Consider the following 6,098-nt stretch of genomic DNA (forward strand, 5'->3'; position numbering starts at 1 on the left):
ACGGCAAGGCCTTCATCCTCCTCCTCCTCCTCCCCGCTGCGGGCTCTGCCTGCCGCTGGAAGCTGGCCCCTTGCAAGCACTGGGGGGAGGGGGGTTAATAAGATACTATAAAAAAAAAAACAAACACCAAACCAGGGAAAAGAAAAAATACTCGGGTCTGGCTCGCTGCTGCACTCGCGCAAGGCGAGGGGATGCACGCACCGCGATGGGCAATGGGGCAGCAGGCAGACCCCAGCAGCCAGACATGCAGGGGGTCCCCAGTCATGGCACAAACCCCCAGCTGCCCTCCCATCCTCAGGCAGGATTGGAGAAATCCTTCCTCTCCTCCTGTCCCGCTCCCGGCTTTTTTGGAGAACCCCCTCCCGGAGCGGAGCCAGAGAAACTTTGCGTGTTCGCACCATTTGTTGATATAAAACCCATCCCCTGCCTTACTTTTGCACAGGCACTCGGGGTGGGGTGGAGGGGGGGAACGTCTGTTTCTATTTGAAACCGTCAAAATTAGCATTCAGTAATTAAAAATCACACCCTTTCTCTTAATAACCTAACCAGCATGATACAATCAGGTTGTGCCAACTCTTTAATCTAATTGACTAATTACAGATTTTAATTTAGTCAGTTACTGAACAACTGTTGACAATTTGTTTTCATTAGGGACAGAACAGGATAAATATTTAGGCTCCCCAGTCAAAGACTAAGACATAAGCTCTGGGCTCTGACCTCCGGTTTCACAATGGAGCCTTCTCCATGAGCATCACCCGTGGAAAGAAAGGTGCTGCTCGGCAATGCCCTGGTCCTGCTGCTGGGCAGCACGAAGCCTGGAAGCCGAGGTTGCTCTGTCGTGACAGCCAGTGTTGTTTAAGATATAATATTAAACAAATCCACCCTTGCGTGGTACTCCAGCAAGAACAGGCTTCAAAGGACACCCAGGCTCACCAGTACCCTTAACTGGGAGGGAAGGCCGAGCCCAGCGCTGCCAGGAGAGGGAATATCTGGATTTATTTATTTTTGTTGCAATTTTTTTTTTTTAAGTGATGTGGAGTTTTGCAGCTGCTCCTGGCAGCCTGCCACTCCTGAAGGAAACTCCTCTCTCCGGTTACCTACCAGGGAACCCTGTCCCTGCAGTGTGGAGCTGGATGGAGCCCAGATGGAGCACAGTCCCACATGGAAACAGGACAGGGCTGGGTGTGCCACCACTGAGCCACACGCCCAGGGCTCAGGCAATGCCTGTGGGGCCACACAAAGCTGTTCCCAACCCCTGTCCTTGCACTGCACTAAACCTGCCCCAAAAACACCTCTTCTACACAACACTGGCTGCACACAACAGGAGAAGCTCTCATGGACCATCACCAGCACAGAAGTTATGGATCACTCATGGATCAACACTCTCACACCTGCTGGTCCCACCCTCACAGCCATGGGTGCCTTGAACAAGGCACTACAACCTTCACTGGTCCTGGAACAAGAAGAGAGCCTGGCATGGGAGAGCAGAAGTCACACCAAACCCTTCATGCATGAAGAGCATCCCTTCCCAGGGGTCCCACAAGGCCATGTCACCTGCCAGTGCACCATGCCACGAGCTGGCCACACAAACCCCAGGGAGCAGCTGGTGCTGTGACAAGGAAATGCTCCCCTGCAGCACAAGAACACCCAGGCAGTGATGCTGGGATGGGATGCTTGTCCCACACCCGGATGGAGCATGATTGGCAGATCCAGCATAGAAGAACCATCCCTGGGACACCCCCAGTCTATACAGCCAGCAGACCAAAGTCCTTCCAGTCTCTTGGGCTTCACCTTGTTTCCACTGAGCACACTAACTCCAGCAAGCCTGAAATCTCCATCCATCCATCCATCCATCCATCCATCCATCCATCCATCCATCCATCCATCCATCCATCCATCCATCCATCCATCCATCCATCCATCCATCCATCCATCCATCCATCCATCCCCATGAGCTTCAGGACCCCCTGAGATCTCTCTAAGGGGGACCGTTTCATATAAAAAGGAGGAGCCCTGGTTGTCCCCAGCCAAGACAGGAGCCCCCAACACACCATCTTTTCCCAGACCAACCAACCACGGCACCTCCAGCAGCAGCCACCCCCACTGCTGCAGACATCTTTCCAGACCCAAGTTAGAAAGAACTGCAGCAGCTCTCCAAAGTTAAAAACAAAAACAAATAAATCAATGCTTTGCGTTAATGGCAAGTTGAAGCCACAGCTCCGCAGACCTTGTGCTGCAAAGAAAACAGGATTTCAAATGCTCCCAAGTGCAGGTCCTCCTCAGGAAGAAACTGGGGGAAACAGAGCTAGGGCATGATGAAGTCAAAGTCTTCATCAGCTAAAGGCTACCCCAAGTTTTCTCTCCTGCATGTTGACATGAGCTGGCTGTGCGGGCAGAGCAATACCACAAAAAAAGTATGTAGCAAACAGTCAACTAGATTTAAGTTCATTTTCTGTAGCTCGAGGCCAAAATCGACTGAAGTGGTTCTGGTGATCAAGTTTTCTGCAATTCCCCTTTCTATGTATTAGCTCTTTGACAGAAATTCACTGTGGTATTTAAACTGGCAGTCATCACCGCTAACTCAAATTGTATTGGCTTTCACGGCGTTGAAATGCTCAACTGCGAGCAGCCATCGGCCAATTCCCAGATAACGCGGCAGCTGAAATCCCCTGTCATGACCAGAGATCCCCTTGCAAGCTCCGGGAGCGTGCTGGAACACTGGCCTGCTCGCCAGGGGGGTTGCAGGAACCCAAATCAATGGCTGAGTTTCAGGGGTTGGTGCTCTGTGGGGTTGTTAGCTTGGATAAACTCTTTGGGTACAGGTGGGAGAGGGTGACTGAACAACCCTGCAACCAACACAGCTCGAGAGCTGTGTTAACAGATGCACAGACGTGCCAGAGATGGAAGGGTAGAGCAGAGCAGCATTCCTCCTGCCTGTGCCAGGTGAATCCCCACTCCTATCATTCTTCCTCCAACAAGCACCTTTCTACAAAGTCCCAGCAGGCTTTTGTGCCAGCTTGGGAGAAAAACCTTATGGGAAAGGTAAAAAGCAGTATTTCCAAGCACTCACAAGACTTCACAGTTTTCAAGGGTGCCCCCAAAAAAAAGAGTGGCGAGATTTCTCCTTACTTTCTTAATTTCCTTCCTTGCTTTAATTTCTCACTGGAGATTTAAACACTCAGAACTGGAGGAGGAAATCAGCAATTTGTCCTGCTGCTCCTAACAGTTTTCATACAGTTATGCTGGAAAATAAAGTGGAAATGACACACCATGCAAATCCCACCCTGCTAACGAGGAGAACTGCTCCCCCTTCCCAAAAGATTTGTGTCCCAAGCAAGAACCTCTCCAGTGCTGGCTCTGAGAAAGTGACATGCCAGGCTCCTAAAGCATCCCCTCTTTCTGTCCTTACAGCAGCACAGTATCAGGGTTAACACACACCATATTTTGGGCAAACACCAAGCAGGACACACAGAGTTTGCCCGTTGCTGGCCAAGTGTAAACACAACGCTCTACAAACCTGGGGCAAGACTTAGGTTGGGATATTTTTAACCACAACCACCACATGAAGCAATTCATGACTCACTGATCCAGCCCCATTTGGGGCTCATATCCCGTTTTAGCTGCCATGCACCGCTGATGGGTCGCTGGGTTTGCTGTTTGACACTGCCCACCAGTACCAGCAGCCTGCCCGGGAGCTGGAGAGGAACAAGGCTCTATTCACACTCCCACGGTTATCAGTCGGTTCTTTGGTCAATATTTAAGTTCTGGCCAGGTAGGTCCCTGCCCTGTAAAGTACACGCCGTGCCAGGAAAACACCACTCCTCAGAGAGGGGCTGCACCCTGAGCATCCGTCAGCAGCCACGCCACGGAGAAGCACAAGCCCTGTCTTGGGGCCAAAACACTGCCTGGGGAAACCAACCCAGTGCCACCAAGCCAAAGCACAGGGCAGTGAGCATCTCAGGAGTTACCCAAAAGGTAAAGCACTTGGGGCTCTTAGAAAACTGCATTACACTGAGAATTAAAAACAATCAGGATTGTGTCTATTTACTGTAAGCTTAAAGCAACGCGTATTAAAGAAGTTTATGCGAATCATCTAATGCACTCAGGCCTATTGTTAGAATTATTACCAAGCTAAAAAAAGATTAATTTCTCTAAATACACTAAATCCTCAGACACGATGAGGAGGCTGCTGTGGATGGAGCATTACCAGGTCTTGCTTGCTAATGTCATCTTCACCTGTGGCTCTGCTGCCCACAGATCTCCCTTTGCCTTGCTCCTGATGAGCCCACTGTCCCATCTGGGCTCCCAAACCCCACAACAATTTGCCCCAAAACATCCAGGAAGCGAGCAGAAGCCAACAACTGCTAGACACGCTGCTGGTTATCAGCTCTGACCCCTGGTTCAGGAGTTCACCATCTTAATCCGACCCAGTGAAAACAAGCAATGCACACAGCGGCCGCAGGGATGGACAGACAGACAGACAAACTCCACCTAGCAAATACCCAGACACACTTTTCCCAAGACCCAGCGGGGTGGGAAGAGACAAGAGGCAGCTCAGCAGCCAGCCCAGCCTCTCTGGCACTGCCCGTGCCCCAGGGTGATTGCTGTGCCCAGTGCCAGCGTGTGAGAGCACCACAGAGGTCCCCGAGACGCTCGCCTGGCACTGCTCGCCAGCAAACCCTCACACATCCCCAGCCAGGCATGTCCAGGCAACCAGAAACTTGGGAAGGGAGGAAAAATGGTTTCCATACCATAGTCTCCCCGGAGCAGACAAAACCAGCTCCTGCTACAAGGTTTAAAGGCGCTTGACTGGGGTCCAAGCCCGCAGCCAGGTGACTAATCCTTTGATGCAAATGCCTCCCAACGCTGCGGATGCGGGACAGGAGTGGGCAGCCCACCCATCACCCGTGGGGCAGACATGCCATGCACCCTTGGCAAGGGGATCCTTCAGGAGACACCTCAGACTCAAGCATGCCACCATCCATCCCTGGGTCATGCTGCCACCTCTGCAGAGAGCCAGCCAAAGCATGGAGAGCCAAGATGCACAACGACCGACCGACCAACCAACCAACCAACCAACGGGGGTCTGCAACAGCAGCTCCAACAAGACAACACCTCTCCCCTGCTGGGATCAAGGGAGGACTCCGGAAACCAAGGGAGCCCCCAGCCTTGCCAAAGGCAGGGAGATATTAACTGGGGCATTCAACATCGGTTTGGGGAATTCCCCCTTCTCCTCCCCACCAAAATCCAACCCCCGCCCATCCTGCAAGGCGCCCTCAGCATAAAACATCTCACCACCACAGTGTCCTCAGCATGAAATATCTTGCCATCGACCCTCTATAAACGCTTTGTTGTCCATTGCTATGCAAAACTTCTTAATTCTACCACTAGCCCGAATGCCTTTAAGTGCTTAAGATAAGTATCTGAGCTCATTTACATAATTGCAACATTATGAAATACTGTTCAGTCAAATCAGAACATTGCTGGTTAAAAAAAAAAAAAAACCACGCTTTTTGCCAGTCGGTTACGTTAGGTTGGCTCTCGGTGCGCCGGAGCTCCCCAACGCCGTAATTACCGCGAGGATTAGAAACTTGTTACTCACGTAGTCATGAAAGGCTTTGGCTTCACTCGAATGTTCACAAGTGTCTCGCCTTTCGGGAGCTGCGCAGTACAGGTCCCAAAACACGCTGCACGGCAGGGAGAGACGGGAGAACAGCAGTTACTCATCAGGGATCGGGCACCCAGGTCAGCGCAGGTGAGCGCCTTCGCTGGGCTGGGACCTCAGCTGGATCCAGCTGTGCATCCCGGCTTTACACTGCTCGGACCTGACTCAGGAGCGGGGATGCCGGGTGCTTAAAGGAGCAAAAGTAGCCTTCAAGAGGTAACACCTCGAAGGGATAACCCCCGTGAGACTTCAGGGACTTCTCCCTCCCCCCATCCCGGCTTTACACTGCTCGGACCTGACTCAGGAGCGGGGATGCCGGGTGCTTAAAGGAGCAAAAGTAGCCTTCAAGAGGTAACACCTCGAAGGGATAACCCCCGTGAGACTTCAGGGACTTCTCTCAGCCCCGCAGCCGCCCAGCCCTGCTCCCCTGGGC

The 6,098-nt window shown here is 52.1% G+C and overlaps 1 protein-coding gene across 1 annotated transcript in view; it reads right to left on the bottom strand.

Moving 5' to 3' along the window:
- Positions 1-5,715, bottom strand: part of SSBP3 (single stranded DNA binding protein 3) — a 53,647-nt gene extending 47,932 nt beyond the window's left edge. Inside the window, exon 1 of the mRNA XM_014307831.2 lies at positions 5,603-5,715. The gene's annotated coding sequence lies outside the window, so the exon portion shown is untranslated. The remainder of the gene's footprint in view (positions 1-5,602) is intronic.
- Positions 5,716-6,098: the final 383 nt, after the last annotated feature.

The sequence above is a fragment of the Geospiza fortis genome, unplaced genomic scaffold, assembly GCF_000277835.1.
Source record: "Geospiza fortis unplaced genomic scaffold, GeoFor_1.0 scaffold396, whole genome shotgun sequence".
In the NCBI taxonomy this organism is placed as follows: Eukaryota; Metazoa; Chordata; class Aves; order Passeriformes; family Thraupidae; genus Geospiza; species Geospiza fortis.